The sequence below is a fragment of the Symphalangus syndactylus genome, chromosome 15 (assembly GCF_028878055.3).
Source record: "Symphalangus syndactylus isolate Jambi chromosome 15, NHGRI_mSymSyn1-v2.1_pri, whole genome shotgun sequence".
NCBI lineage: Eukaryota > Metazoa > Chordata > Mammalia > Primates > Hylobatidae > Symphalangus > Symphalangus syndactylus.
Genome location: NC_072437.2, coordinates 20922691 through 20937773, shown reverse-complemented (window position 1 = coordinate 20937773; position 15083 = coordinate 20922691). Strand labels below are relative to the sequence as shown.

The 15083-nt window shown below is 44.0% G+C and overlaps 1 protein-coding gene and 1 long non-coding RNA gene across 2 annotated transcripts in view; one reads left to right on the top strand and one right to left on the bottom strand.

Annotated features, from left to right (window-relative positions):
* The window catches only part of LOC134732631 (uncharacterized), a 472983-nt gene extending 466738 nt beyond the window's left edge, over positions 1-6245 (top strand). Inside the window, exon 3 of the mRNA XM_063618973.1 lies at positions 5804-6245. The gene's annotated coding sequence lies outside the window, so the exon portion shown is untranslated. The remainder of the gene's footprint in view (positions 1-5803) is intronic.
* Positions 1123-6391, bottom strand: LOC134732636 (uncharacterized). The gene is made up of 3 exons (XR_010115979.1): positions 6234-6391; positions 4476-4556; positions 1123-3729 (listed from the first exon to the last, which is right to left on the bottom strand). It is a non-coding gene; the product is annotated as an uncharacterized lncRNA (long non-coding RNA).
* Positions 6392-15083: the final 8692 nt, after the last annotated feature.

Below are 15083 nucleotides of genomic sequence, written 5' to 3'. Positions count from 1 at the left end.
TCCTTCTTTATTTCCCATGCTGTTGTATAGGTTCAACCTTCCTCATGGCTTCCTCATTTCACTGGCTTTTTTTTCTTTATCACCTGTGTACCGCATGCTTTTAACCCAATCTCCATAACACTAGAGGATCTTTCTAGATCATACACCTGATAATTTTAATCACCAGTTAAGATTTAGTCTTAGTGTAAATTCTTTGTGTATCTACACACTAAAGAACTTTCCCGCCTGGGTCCATGTGGTTGGATCATGATTGGTCTAGTCGTGGTCTTATCATCATTTTTCTCCTGTCCAGGGATTGATTGATTCATGGGCATGTGACCAACTCTGGCCAAATAATCCTGAGGATAGTCCTCGAGGGGCTTTGCAACATAAATTAGTAAAGCCGTTATGGAAAAACAGTATGGAGGTTCCCCCCCACAAAATAAAAAATGGAACTATTGTATGATTCAGCAATTCCACTATTTCACATATATCCAAAGGAAATGAAATCAGCATGTTGAAGAACTATATACATTCCCATGTATGTATATTGCAGCATTATTCACAATAGTGAAGGTATGGAATCAGCCTGTGTCTATTGACAGATGAATGGATAAATAAAATGTGATTATGTATATATCATCCTCTACATATATGTGAAGTGATATGTATATAACATGTATGCACACACACATATATATAATGAAATATTATTCAGCTTTAAAAAAGAAGAAAATCCTGTCATTTGCAGCAATGTGCATAAACCTGGAGGAGACTATAGTAAGTGAAATATGCCAGGCACAAAAAGATAAATATTACATAATATCACTTATATACATTATTTACAAGCTGAACTCAGAGAGGTGGAGAGTAGAATGGTGGTTATCAGGGGCTGGGGGGTTGGATGATGGGGAGATATTGTTCAAAGAGTACCAAGTTTATTAGACAGAAGGAATAAATTCTGGATATCTATAATACATTATTATTAACTATGTTAACAATAGTTAATAAAAATCTGTGGTACATGTGAAAATTACTAAGAGAGTATATTTTAAGTGTTCTTATAAAAATGTGAGGGATGGAGATGTTCATTAGCTTGATTTAATCATTCCACATGCATACATACATCACAACATCACATTGTACAGCTTAAATATTTATAATTTTTATTACTTACACCTCTATAAGGTTGGGAAATAGTTCTAAAAAAGTTTACTATGGCGGGTTTTAATATTTTCACATTCTTTATATTAAAGGGGAAGTATCAAATTAAAAAAACGAAATAATAAACACTTAAATCCTTGTTTTGGAATTTTCTTTCTCAAGGACCCAGACAACAAACCCTTTCTTTTTGGTGACTGATATGGTCTGGCTGTGTGTCCCCACCCAAATCTAATTTGAATTGTAATCTCCATAATCCCCATGTGTCGAGGGAGGGACCTGGAGGGAAGTGACTGGATCATGGGGGCAGTTTCCCTCATGCTGTTCTTGTGATAGTGAGTGAATTCTCACAAGATCTGATGGTTTTATAAGTGTTTGACAGTTCCTCCTTCATGAGCTCTTCTCTCTTGCCTGCTGCCATGTAAGACATGCCTGCTTCCCCTTCGGCCATGGTTGTAAGTTTCCTGAGGCCTCCCCAGCCATGTGGAACTGTGAGTCAATTAAATCTATTTTCTTTATAAATCACCCCATCTCGGGCATTTCTTTATAGCAGTGTGAGACAGAATTAACACAGTAGCTTTTCTGATTTTATTTTTCCTCTGACAGTGTGAAGTTCTATCATAGTTATTTCTTAGATTAGGTTTGGTTTTTCTTCTGTTTCTCCTGATCATACTCAGTGGGCTTGTTCCATCTGAAAACTTAGGTCTTGTCATAATTCTTGAGAATATCTGCTTATAGTACTTTGAGTGCTGCTTCTTCTACATGCTCTCTAGTCTTTCCTTTAGGTGTCACTAATAGATGGATATTGACATTCTAAAGTCATCTCTTTTATATCTGTTAACTTTTCTCCTCACTTTCCTTCTCTTTAATTCTGTGAACTGTGTACTTGAGTACTTCCTTAGTTTGATTTTCCAGATAGCCAATTCACTTATGTCCAGCCGACTCTTCATTTGTTGAGTTTTTATATTTAAACTTTAAATTTTAAACAGGTAGGTTTTTTGATCTCTTTTATTGTGGTAAAAGATATATAACATGACATTTACCATTTGAACCATTTTTAAGTGTACAGTTCAGGGCATTAAGTACATTCACAATGGTGAGCAACTATTACCACCATCTAGTTCTGGCACTTTTTACCCCAAACAGAAGCTCTGGCCCATTAAACAACAATTCCTTCTCTGCAACTCTTCCAGCCTCTGGTAACTTCGATTCTACTTCCTGTCTCTATGCTTGTTCCAGGTACCTCATATAAGTGGCATCATACAACATTTGTCCTTTCTTGTCTATGCTTATTTCACAAAGTATAATGTCTTCAAGATTCGTTTAGGTTGTAGCATGTGTCAGAATTTCATTTTTGTAACTAAATAATATTCCATTTTATGTATATACTCCATTTTTGTCATCCATTGATCTGTTAATGGACATTTGTGTTTTCACTTTTTGGCTATTGTGAATAATCCTGCTATGAACTTTGGTGTACAAGTGTCTGTCTGAATCCTAAACAATTATTTTTTAAAAGAAATGTTAGGATCTCTAAGTGGTACTTTTCCATGAAAATCTACTTTTGTTTTATGACTTCCTGTTCTTATTTGACTTTCCTTTATGTCTTTACAGTCTAAAGGATACTTACTTTAAATCTTTTATTGTTCTTCTCTTATTTCTGTTCAGATGTAAGTTCTTCAATTTGTTGGGTGTTTTTTTGTTATTGTGGTTTTAGATACATGTCTTTCACGGTGTAGGCATCCCTTATACGCTTGTTGGTTCTTTTGAGCTCACCTTATGAAGTGGAGTTTTCCTACCAGTGTCCTAGTCTGCATCATTTCAATGGCCTATGTCACTGAAATTGTCTAGTCATAGGGCATTAAAGGTACAGTTTCCTGCGAAGGTAGTGGCATCTTATTGGGTGACAACTTGCTGGAGTAGTTTTGATTTAGCTCTGAAGCTAATGTATTATTACTTCCTCTGAAGTTGCCACAAAGCCTCTGGTGTAAGAATTCCTTCCTTTGCATCTTGAAGGCAAGTATGTATTCATTAAATTAAGAATTTGCATATATATTTTTCTTTCTCTAGTTGTAGAGCAAAAACGGATTTTGCTTTGTTCATTTCTTTATCTTGAAGCTGTCATCCTTTTTCTTTATTATGCCAGACCTTTCTTGCATTATTTTCTGCTCCACTTTCTTAGTGATTATATCTTCTTGAACTCTATCCAGGTGTGCTGATTACTCATAAAGTTTCTTCTGGTCTTCAGGAGTGTGCTTCCAGGAGAATACTCTTCCCCAGAATCCAAGGTTTGGATGTTGTTAACTTTCTCTTGCTCTGCAGTATGATTTCCTGAGACTCTTGCTTATCTATTTTAATATATCAAGATCTGATTAGACCCAATGATTGTAGACACAAACAAGCGGATTGTTCTCTGCACCACTCTCTGTTTGTTGATATTCAGATGAAATTCTCACCATAAGTCCATAGTGTGAGTCAGAGTTGATGTGCTTAGTGGCCATCCCGTCCATTTCTAGCATGTTTTTACCTCGAATACTACTTTTCACTATGTTTTTATCTTCTCATAAGGCCATTTCTTGGTTTTATGATCTGAGAAAGTATGTAAAAAAATTGTCAGTATGCAGGGGGTTTCCTGTATTTTTTTTTCTTTTTTTTTTGTAATTTCTTTTTTCTACATCACAAGTCATCAAGCAATCTTCCTATATTTTCTAAATACTCTTTAATCCTGTTTCTACCCTATGCTTTACTCATACAAATTATTTGCTCCAGAATAAGCTAGCTCCCTTAACCTGCTTGCATTCTATATGCACACATTACAGGCAGAAGAACTTCTAGGGTATTTAGTTTTGGTTGGTACCAGATCTGGGTCTCTAAATTCAGGAGCAGATCATGGGAGATAAAACGCATTTCCTTACAAATTTTTAGGAGTGGATGCAGTTTAATCAATCAGAGCTGGTTGTATTATTATTATTATTTATTATTTGGAGACAGAGTCTTGCTCTGTTGTTCAGGCTAGTGTAAAATGGCACAATCTTGGCTCACTACAACCTCCATCTCCTGGGTTCAAGTGATTCTCGTACCTCAGCCTCCTGAGTAGGTGGGACTACAAGCATCCGCCACGATGCCTGGCTAATTTTTTGTATTTTTTTAGTAGAGACGGAGCCTCACCCTGTTGCCCAGGCTGGTCTCAAACTCCTGAGCTCAGGCAATCCACCCATGTTGGTCTCCCAATGTACTAGGATTACGGGCATGAACCACCATGCCTGGCCTGTGTTGTATTCTAAAATCTGTATAGTTTTCAATGTAATTTCCATACTTTATCAGTAATTACTTACAGATTCTGGTTTTAGGTTGAATGTTGTCTTAGTTTTTGATACTGTAGAGAGTTTTCTTAATATCTTCATAATTATTTAGAGCTGTTAGAAAAGACCACATTGGAATGTGCTAAGTATACATGAATTTAAAACTGAAAATCAGTAATTCTTTTTGATAGAATAAAGGGATAAAACATCAAAAAAAAACTTTTTAAAAAACGTACTGCTTTTGAATTATCAGAAAATTTCAAGTAACAGTGAGTAGTTTTATGTTCTATTGTTCTCACTCTTTGCCTCTTTTTTTTTTTCAAAAGGAAGTGTGAAATTACTCCTTTCTGAATTAAAAACAGACAGTTATGGTTGGCTTCCTCTACTGCATGTATATACTATATCATGATGATGATTATTCTGTGGATATTGAAAAAGGAAGGAAAAATGAAAGCATCTGTAAGAAAGACAGGGCCTAAAATTTATGAGAAATGATTTCAGCAGTAAGCTAAAATCTATAGCAATAATTTCTTTAAAACTCATTATTTAGGAATTCTTTATTTCATTCCTTAATGTTTAATATTGAACTTGGCTTTTTTCTCTATAAAAGATTTTTCTTCAAAATAAGTATAATCAAGCAGAAAAACAAAGAGGTATCTCTCTGTTTTTGGATATCTGTTTCAAGTAAAGAACCATAAATAGGGAACCACCTGTTAGCAGGTGGCAAAGCCCCCAGGATGATTTCGTATATACGAGACACTAGCAAGAATAACAGGTATCACAATTCCATTCAGCTGTTTTTCCCCTGTTAAATAAAAGCACTTAATAAATGTTACCAAATAGTTGAAAGTGAATTATTGACTAATACAGGGAGATTATTTTTCTAATTAGGTGGCTTAATAATATTTTGTCATTTTCAGCTTTATTGGGAGCTTTAGAAGTTTTATAGTGTTTTGAGTGTAGGTTTTGTGTGTGTGTGTATATATATATATTTAATAGCTTTATTGAGATGTAATTCACATACAATATAATTTACCCATTTAAAGTGTACAGTTCATCAACTAACTTTTTTATTGTGGTAAAATACACAACATAAAATTAACCATCTTACTTTTTTTTTTTTGAGACCGAGTCTTGCTCTGCTGCCCAGGCTGGAGTGCAGTGGCACACTCTTGGCTCACCTCAACCTCCACCTCCCAGGTTCAAGCAATTCTCCTGCTTCAGCCTCCCAAGTAGCTGGGATTACAGGCACCTGCCACCACGCCTGGCTAATTTTTTTGTATTTTTAGTAGAGACAGGGTTTCATCATGTTGGTCAGGCTGGTCTCAAACTCCTGACCTCAGGTAATCCACCCATGTCAGGTCACCCAATAGGCCACAGAGATGAATGAAGAGAAAGGGGAGGCCTTCACTTTCCAGACCTCTTATAACCCAGCCATCAAATACACTGGGACTCCAGGCAGAGGCCCTCCTGTCCCCCGAGGCTGTGTGGTTTGGATGTCAGGGCCTTCCTGTAAGACGGGAAGACGCCCTGCTCAGCTCCACCCGCCTGGAGAGCTCCCATGGGTGCGAGGGAGATGGGGAGTGCGGCTCTGTTTCCTAAACTGTCGAATGCTGAGTTCGTGGCATATTCTTAGTACCACTGGAAATACCAATGAATAATAAGCTAGGGTCTGATTTTGAAAGTGAATAATAAAGATTTTGAAATATCTTTAATTGGCTGGCCTTGGGAAATGTTCCCGCCAAGCCAGAAAAGATTCAGGAGGACAGAGGCGCCCTCCCAGGCACTTACCAGAGGTGCAGTTGTCTGTGTGCCCACCGCCTCCTCTCCCCTGAAAAACGGCTTGTGTTTAAAAGGGGTGCTTCAGGAGCCCTCTGTCCATCATCTCCTCCTTCCTCCTCTGAATCTTCCCCTTTACCCTTGTTACTGACACTTCCCTAACAATTTCTCTGGTTAAAAAAAAAGAAAAAGGACCATGATATGGTTTGGCTGTGTCCCCACATAAATCTCGTCTTGAAAATTGTAATCCCCAGGCCGGGTGTGGTGGCTCACACCTGTAATCCGAGCACTTTGGGAAGCCAAGGCGGGTGGATCAGCTGAGGTCAGGAGTTCGAGACCAGCCTGACCAACATAGAGAAACCCTGTCTTTACTAAAACTACAAAATTAGCTAGGCATGGTGGCGCATGCCTATAATCCCAGCTACTTGGGAGGCTGAGGCAAGAGAATCGCTTGAACCCGGGAGGCAGAGGTTGTGGTGAGCCGAGATCACACCATTGCACTCCAGCCTGGGCAACAAGAGTGAAACTCCATCTCAAAAAAAAAGAAAAGAGAAAAGAAAATTGTAATCTCCGTAATCCCCACGTGTCTAGGGAGAGACCTGGTGGGAGGTGACTGGATCGTGGGGGCGGTTCCCCCATGCTGTTCTCATGATAGTGAGTTCTCACAAGAGCTAATGGTTTTAAAAGGGGCTCTTACCCCTTCGCTCCTCACTCCTCTCTCCTGCCGCCTTGTGAAGAAGGTGCCTGCTTCCCCTTCACCTTCTGTCATGATTGTAAGTTTCCTGAGGCCTCCCAGCCATGCAGAACTGTGAGTCAATTACACCTCTTTCGTTTGTGAATTACCCAGTCTCAGGTATTTCTTTAATGACAAATTCCTTGAAACAAGTTGTGACATGCGTTGTCCCCATTCTCCCAGCTCCCTAACACCTGGCCTCTGTCCCCACTGGCCAGTTTTTGGCTGGATGTTATGGCTCGCTCTCAGGCTGCTGATAACCCCCTCAGTTCCATGGCTGGAGCAGTGGCCTCCTGTCCTGGCTCCCCCACCACCACCTCTCTGTCTCTCCCGCAGCTTCCTCAGCCTCTTCCCTCCCCATGAATGTTGGTGCTCGTGGGTCCTTTCTAGGCCTCTGTGTTAGCCAGGGCTTTTTACTCTCTGCATTCCAATGCTTTCATATCTTGGGGCCTTGCTGACCCTGGAGGGACAAACCCTGTACCCTGGGGCCAGCCAATCCCTAGAGACAGGAAAAGGCTTGAAGGGAGCACACTGTTCAGAGGCAAGACAGCCAACCCAGTGCCTGCACCCCCGACCTCCACCACCTGCCTGGGGCTCTCACACTCCAGGCCACTATTCCCCTGCCCTTGTCAAGCAGTACCAGGTACCAGGCCCCTAAGGACAGCCCCTCTGCCCCAGAGCCTGCATGCCCCCACCCTGTTGATGCTTCTCCTGGAAACCACATTCAAAGCTTTGCCCACGCTCTCCTGACCCTCCCTCTGCCTCCTGACCAGCCCTGGTTCTCCCCTGGCTGGCCCTGGGTGGCAGGGTGTGCCCCTCTCCTTGGGAGCTGTGAGTAATGAACTGTCTTTTCAATGGTGCTCAGCGGCTGATCTGTTGGCCTCATCATACCTGAGAAACAATAAAGCCTCCAGTTTAGAGAAGCCCCTCAACTCTCCCCCGGACTGTCGTCCACCTCACCCCTCCCAAACCCATACCCTCACCCTAAATCGCTCTTCCAGACTGCACGCCTCTTATGTCCCACTTTATACTGGACACCACCATGTGCCTGTCCCAGGGCCCCTAAGCCCACTTCTTCTACCCTCAAACTTCATCTGACCCCACACTCCCTATCTCAGGAAGTGACAGCACCCTCAATCCAGTCCCCCAGTCCCAAACTCGGGAGCTCTCCCAGAGTTTCCCTAACCCCTTCTCTGACATCAGTCTCCACCCAGCACCTAACACACTTCACATGTTACGTTGTAATTGTCTAATTACAATTCTGTATGTCCCCTGCTGGCCTACCTGGGCCACGAGGCTGGACACCACGTCTACCCACTGTGTCCCCAACACCCAGGACCACACGTGGTGAATGTGGGAATGAATGTGGAAGATGAATACTGGCCTAGAGACAAAATTGTAAATTACTGGAGATGAAGAAGGTCCCCGCCCTGCCCTTTGTGCACGCGTCCTCTCCCATGTCTCCGAGAGCAGTCCTTTACACGCGGGGATTGAGCTGAGTCAGCCTGGGACTGAAGTTCTGGCAATGTTCTACCTTGGTCAGTTTCTAGCATTTTATACCTTATGTGCAACCTACCCAAGAGGCTTATATCAGGTGTTACTGCGCACACGCAGGTGTTACTGCGCGCACACACACACACACGGGCTCCTCACCCCCTAAGACCAGCTCCCCCGATGCCTGTCCGGCTAATCACAGAGCTCAGCAGACCATGTGTCAAGCCCCCTTAGGATCCACAGATCTGAGCCTCAGAAGGAGAAGTTGGCCTTTGGCATTAGAAAATGTAACTTTCCAGATTTCTACAATTACAGCGGAACAGGGCACCGACACCATGAGGCACTCGCGTTGCCTGAGGTGTGGTCTGACCCATGTGCTGTATGGTTGCTGTGCCCTCAGGTGGCACGGCCTGCCCCGAACCTGGCTGCCCACAACCATCGCAGGCCAAGGGAACTTCTTAGTCTCTGTGCCATTCTGTATGCTCTCACTTGGCGAAGTGAGACAGAACCGTAGTGAAAGCTGGACAGTGGTTACCTGCGGTGTGCAGCAGTGCCCAGGAAGTGGGACTCTCGGTGGAAATGTGCTTTCTGGAGAAAGCCGAAAGCCCATCGGAACATGTGAGCATCTACAAACATGATGCATGAAACTTTCTGTTCCTCCTTAAAATGTCAAGTGATTACAATTCTTAGGTGTCATTACACCATCCTCCAGCCAGTGGTGAAATCCTTGGACATTCTGGTTGGGTGGTCGCTGTCCGCCCCCAGGGAACAGGGTTCAAGGCCTCATTACTGTAGAGTAATGTAGAGCCCTGGCTGACAGGGCTTCTCCTGGCCTGTGCCCTGCCTCTGTCCTGATCTTGTGGGGTGAGGAAACCCTTAGAAGTGGTCCCTCTCATGCTTCCATTTTGACACGAGATTATTTTGATAGGGTCTGAAAAACAAAGCATACAAGTTAAACTTTTTTTTAAAGCAACTAATGTTTAAAAGAGACCCCTCTCATTCCTTCTCCAAGCCTCACCTTTGCAGTCAGGCTCTGAGGCAGTGTATTGGGGGCTTGAAGTGGGAGATTAGATGGGACTCAGAGAAAGGGAGAGTGTCTGGAAAGAGGGGTGTTCAGAAATGGGTGGGTGTCGTGGGCTGAATCAAGTCCCCGCAAAAGATATGATGAAGTCCTAACCCCTGGCGTCTGTATGTTCTTAAATGGAAATAGGGTCTTTGTAGATGTAATCAAGCCAAGATGAGGTCATTAGGGTGGGCCTAACCCAACATGACTGGTGTCCTTATACGAGGAGAGAAACACCAGGTGAAGGCAGAGACACAGAAGGGGAGAAGGCCACAGGAAGATAGTGGCAGAGGCTGGAGCGATGGATCTGCCAGATTGGAAACGTCAAAGAGCTCCAGCAAGAACCAGCAGCCTGGGGAGGAATGGCAATTTCTCCCTAACAGCCCCCAGAAGGAACCAGCCCCACCAGTGCCTTATCTCAGACTTCCAGCCTCCAGAACTGTGGGACAAGAAGTTTCCATTGTGTTTCAGCCTCACAGTTCACAGCACTTTGTTACAGCAGCCCGAACCAACTACCACGGTGGGCCAGAGTCAGGGGTTGGCAAAGGTCTCCAAAAAGGGGCCCTGGCCTATCAAACTCACTCACATTCTCCCCAAACCCACTTCCCCGCCAATCATTCCTATTTTTATTCACATTCCCGTAGACATTTGACCTTGAAGTCACCTGTGATGGTTCATTTTATGTGTCAACTTGGCTAGGCTATGGTGCCCAGCTGTTTGGCCAAACACTGCTGTAGATGTCGTGGGGAAGGTATTATTTAGATGAGGTTAACACTTAAATCAGTAGACTTTGGGTAGAGCTGATTACCCTCCATAAGAGGGGGAAGGTGGGCCTCACCCCATCAGCTGAAGGCATTAAGAGCAAAGACTGAGTTTTCTGGAGAAGAAGCAATTCTACCTCAATCCCACAACATAGAAGTCCTGCTCGAGTGTCCAGCTTGCCTGGCCTCCCTTGTGGATTTCAGATTTGCCAGGTCCCACTACTCCTATGGTGCAAACACACACATACGTGTGCTTGTGTCTGTGTGTGTCTGTGTGTGTGTTGTGTGTGTGTTGTGTGTGTGTCACATTGCTTCTGTTTCTCTGGAGACCTCTCATATATAATCCTTCACTTTATTTTTCCAAAAAAAAAAAAACCACAGGCAGGCCTCCCCTCTTGATTTCACCTTTGAAATGTCTCTTAAATCTCTTCCTTTCTTTAGTGCTCTGGTTCTCAGAAGAGGCCACACATCAGAATCACTGGAGACTTTTGGAAAATCCTAACACCAGCCACACCCACAATAATTGCATCACATCTCTGGGGATGGGACCCAAGTGGGCATCAGGATTTTTTAAATGTCCCCCAGCGATTTTCATGTGCAGCCAAAGTTGAGGACCAACGGTTTGATGAGGAAAGAAAGCCAGGAGGGAAACAGGCTCTGCCACCTCTGAATGTGGCATCTTCTGAGCCCTCACTGCTCAAAGCACAACCCCTGGACAAGCAGCATCAGTGTCCCCTGAGAGCTTAGACATGCAGACTCTCGGGCCCCAGCCCAGACTGACTGGAGAAGAAGCTGCATCTTAACAAGACCCCAGGTGATGCCTGTGTTCACATTAAAGCATGAAAGCTTGAGGAGCTTTGTCCAGGACGAACCTAAAGCAATCAGTGTCCCAGGGCAGGCTGTCATAGATGAGTTCTGTGGAAACTCAGGGGTGCAGGGGGGCTGATCATGGGTCACATTGATCTTGTCACGAGCTTGGGGTCTGCTCTCACAGCCCTTTTGTGACCAGCGTGAATTTGTACGTGGGCTTTGCCATCAGGCGTGGCTTTGAATCTCAGCTCTGCTGTCCACCCCCGTGTGACTTTGATGGCCCCGTTTCCTCATCTGTGTGTGCCAATAATAGTGATGCCTAAACGAAATAATCACGAGAAATGCAAAACAAGATAGTCTCTGTGAATGGCTTAGCACAGGGCCTGCGAAAATCAAAGCCTCAGTAAATGGGAGAGCTGCTGTCAACAGCAGGCCCAGCAGCACTGTCAGAACCACCGTGAGCCCCCCAGCCCACTGCAGGTTCTCAGCAGACACTGGCTGCACCAGGAGGGCCTGATGGGCTTGGTGTGACCAAGACGGCCCTAAGGTTCTCCTCGCCTTGACTCGGCTGTCAGCAGGCTCTTTCCTTATTCTAGGCCTTTGACCTCCCTTTTATAGGCCCCTGATGCATTTACTTTAGAAAACTTGCAATTGTCAATTCTTTTTCTGCCTCTATGAGACAGAAATCTTCCCCCAGCCTCTTAGCAGTTGTATGAAAGAGGACTGTCCTCCTCAATGACCCAGGAGCCATCTCTTTGAAATGTCATCATCAAGGAAGACAGTGCCTCTGCTTCCTGGTCCCTTTGGCAGGGTGGGCCCCTTGCTCCCTGCAAAACTATCCCCCATCAAAAGCTATGAGAAGTTTATTTCACCTTTGGAGAAAGCCACTTAGCAAACGCAGATGGCCTTGGACCTCTCCTAACATCACCCAGGACTTTTCTGGCTCACCACAGCGTTTAAAAACCCTCCACCCTTTATTTCCACAGAATTGACTTCTGATTGAGCTTTGGCCTCTTTGCTCTTGCAGCAGCCTTGAGTGAAGTCTCCCCTGCCTGTTTAATATTGCCTGCTGCAGCTTTACTTTGGTGACTTCCAGCCTCAGATCTTCTACTCAGATCTTCTGCGGCTGCAGAAGATGGTCATTAGAACAGGGACAGTTGATCTTATCTCCTAATCTCAGCAGGATATCAAGATCAGAAGCCACATCTGTGCTGACTGATGAGAACTCAGGTGGGAGGGTCTGTACCTGCCTTACCAGCCAGACGGTTAGGGTTGGGGTGTTGAGTGTTCCCAGCCACTGTCAGCTGGCCTAGCAGAGCCCTGGTGGCATTTGGGGGTGAGTCAGGGTCTGTTCCGTGACCTCCTCCTCTCTGCAACTTCTTGCTCCTCCCACCTGCCTTCACCTTCTCTCCTGTCTCAACCCCTCTCCTTCCCACAGTCGAAGCAGAAACCCCCTGACCCCACCCTCTGATCTGTCCAAAGTCCAGAAAACACAAACCCTCACTACGGTCCCGCTTTTCCTTCCTTCCCCATCTATTCAGACAATCCTTGAAATCCACCCGAAGTGACTGGGAGACTCTCCTGCTGTCACCAGTCCCTCAGCGGCAGTGGCGGCCCCCATTAGCAAGCGCAGCACAGGCCTGGCACCCTGCTCGCTGCCATCCCATCCCCCACCCATGCCCACCAGGCACCCACCTCAGCCCCTCTTCTTTGATGGGGCCAGGGACTGAGTCCATCCCCAGGGCTGTGGACTTAAGTGGAAGATTTAGGAGTGACAGTGGAAGGGGCACAGCCGCCTCCTTCAGGAGTGAACTAAAGTGTGCCTTTAAAAACCTCTTCTAGCACCTGGGTTCCAGCCTCCCACCAAGGCGCTGCCTCCCCTCTCCTACTGCCCCCTGGGAACTCTGCCTTGCTCCCACTGCCTGCAGAGAGAGCAGCGCTCCAGCCCAGGCCCCAGGCTCCTGCCCAGCTCAGCCCCAGCCTCCGCACATCTCAAGACCTACTGAGCTGATCTGGGACTACCTCCCCCTGCCTCACTGTTTGTCAGCAAGGCACTGGCTCTCAGCCTCTGTTGCTCTTGGGAACCTGTGAGAAGCTTTCAAAATAACCTGTGCCTCTCCTCAGCAAATGTAAAAGAACAGAAATGATAACTAACTGTCTCTCAGCCCACAGTACAACCAAATTAGAACTTAGGATTAAGAAACTCACTCAAAACCGCTCAACTACATGGAAACTGAACAACCTGCTCCTGAATGACCACTGGGTAAATAACAAAATGAAAGCAGAAATAAAGATGTTCTTTGAAACCAATGAGAACAAAGACACAACATACCAGAACCTCCGGGACACATTTAAAGCAGTGTGTAGAGGGAAATTTATAGCACTAAATGCCCACAAGAGAAAGCAGGAAAGATCTAAAATTGACACCCTAACATCACAATTAAAAGAACTACAGAAGCAAGAGCAAACACATTCAAAAGCTAGCAGAAGGCAAGAAATAACTAAGATCAGAGCAGAACTGAAGCAGATAGTGACACAAAAAACCCTTCAAAAAATCAATGAATCCAGGAGCTGGTTTTTTGAAAAGATCAACAAAATTGATAGACTGCTAGCAAGACTAATAAAGAAGAAAAAAGAGAAGAATCAAATAGATGCAGTAAAAAATGACAAAGGGAATATCACCACCCATCCCACAGAAATACAAACTACCATCAGAGAATACTATAAACACCTCTACGCAAATAAACTAGAAAATCTAGAAGAAATGGATAAATTCCTCGACACATACACCTTCCCAAGACTAAACCAGGAAGAAGTTGAATCCCTGAATAGACCAATCACAGGCTCTGAAATTCAGGCAATAATTAATAGCCTACCAACCAAAAAAAAATCCAGGACCAGACAGATTCAGAGCTGAATTCTACCAGAGGTACAAAGAGGAGCTGGTACCATTCCTTCTGAAACTATTCCAATCAATAGAAAAAGAGGGAATTCTCCCTAACTCATTTTATGAGGCCAGCATCATCCTGATACCAAAGCCTGGCAGAGACACAACAAAAAAAGAGAATTTTAGACCAATATCCCTGATGAACATCAATGCGAAAATCTTCGATAAAATACTGGCAAACCGAATCCAGCAGTACATCAAAAAGCTTATCCACCACGATCAACTTGGCTTCATCCCTGGGATGCCAGGCTGGTTCAACATACGCAAATCAATCAATGTACTCCATCATATAAACAGAACCAATGACAATAACCACATGATTATCTCAATAGATGCAGAAAAGGCCTTCGACAAAATTCAATAGCCCTTCATGCTAAAAACTCTCAATAAACTAGGTATTGATGGGATGTATCTCAAAATAATAAGAGCTATTATGACAAACCCACAGCCAATATCATACTGAATGGGCAAAAACTGGAAGCATTCCCTTTGAAAACTGGCACAAGACAGGGATGCCCTCTCTCACCACTCCTATTCAACATAGTGTTGGAAGTTCTGGCCAGGGTAATCAGGCAGGAGAAAGAAATAAAGGGTATTCAATTAGGAAAAGAGGAAGTCAAATTGTTCCTGTTTGCAGATCACGTGATTGTATATTTAGAAAACCCCATTGTCTCAGCCCAAAATCTCCTTAAGCTGAGAAGCAACTTTAGCAAAGTCTCAGGACACAAAATCAATGTGCAAAAATCACAAGCATTCCTATACACCACAGACAAACAGAGAGCCAAATCATGAGTGAACTCCCATTCACAATTGCTTCAAAGAGAATAAAATACCTAGGAATCCAGCTTACAAGGGATGTGAAGGACCTCTTCAAGGAGAACTACAAACCACTGCTCAACAAAATAAAAGAGGACACAAACAAATAGAAGAACATTCCATGCTCATGGATAGGAAGAATCAATGTCGTGAAAATGGCCATACTGCCCAAGGTAATTTATAGATTCAATGCCATCCCCATCAAGCTACCAATGACTTTCTTCACAGAATTGGAAAA